This window comes from Solanum tuberosum, unplaced genomic scaffold (assembly GCF_000226075.1).
Source record: "Solanum tuberosum cultivar DM 1-3 516 R44 unplaced genomic scaffold, SolTub_3.0 scf00179, whole genome shotgun sequence".
NCBI lineage: Eukaryota > Viridiplantae > Streptophyta > Magnoliopsida > Solanales > Solanaceae > Solanum > Solanum tuberosum.
In genome coordinates, this window is record NW_006239105.1 from 430,400 (window position 1) to 431,647 (window position 1,248).

A 1,248-nucleotide genomic window follows, 5' to 3' on the forward strand; every position below is an offset into this window, starting at 1 on the left:
TCACCAACTAGAGTAGATATTGTTGGGTTTGAAAGAATCAAAGCGTCATGCGGAAGCTTACAATTGCAAATAATATCGGGGATAAATTATATGATGAAAACTTACTAAAAATGAAAATATTATTATATGATTTGGCCAATTAGCCTACATATTTAAAAACCAATAAAAAGGAAAAAAATTGTAGACTGAAAACCTCTCCATAAACAAAACTCTTAGGGCCTGTTTGGAAAGTCAACCTAGTAACTGAATTTTGTGTAATTGGGTGTAATTACACTATTTGACATGCTTGGTTGGCCATGTAATTACTTGGTAAGTAGGTAATTGAGAGTAATTGGCAAGGGGTAATTGCACTCTCCAATTCTGAGAGATGGGCTATGAATTCCTGGTAATTACATGGTGTAATTACAAGTTGTGATATTTTGTAATTCGATATGACTCACATTCCAATGAAGAAATATTCTGAAACCAAGGACACAACTTCTTTAATTGAGGCAGAGAGGGATGTCTTAATCGACAATGTGCGGCAAATGGAGACACAAAACTACAGAAAACAACAGACTGAGATTCCCACTCATCAAGGATGTACATATAATCAGATACATGTCATTTACCAATAATTATCTGATTTGTCTTAAGATCACGAAACAGGCAATGATCGAGAAAAAATTAAATATAACAATTAAGTTATATGTATTTACTGACAAATATCAAATTCAAAATCAATTTTGATAGGCTTAATACATATGATAGGGAAATAGAGGAGGTTGATTTAACAATTCCAAATCCAACTTTTACAAATAGTTCCATCAGCTACAGTGACCAGAAAGGGAGCTTTGTGTTATTGAATGCTAGAAAAATATATTGGAATTGGTGGTTTTTATGATTTGTGGTACTAAATCAATCACCCATTCATTTGAAGAGGTGATGCGATACGTTTCATCTGACTTAGCAATTTTAATACCCGAAGTGAATTTATTCAATGATTCTTGATATTGAGAAATTTTTTCAAGCTCATGTGTTGGAATTGAAATTATTTTATCAAAAAATGAATTATTCGTAGTAAAAAAATTCATTCTCTTATTGATCATTCTATTAATGAAATAGTAGTACCACTTATCCTCAACAAATATTTTTCAAAAGAAACCAGTTCAGTAATGCAATTTCTTAAAAAGGAGCAAACAAAACCTAGATGTCATAAAGGTCAAATGCAGATCTTTGACCAATGAAACAAGACCTTGTACTTTCATG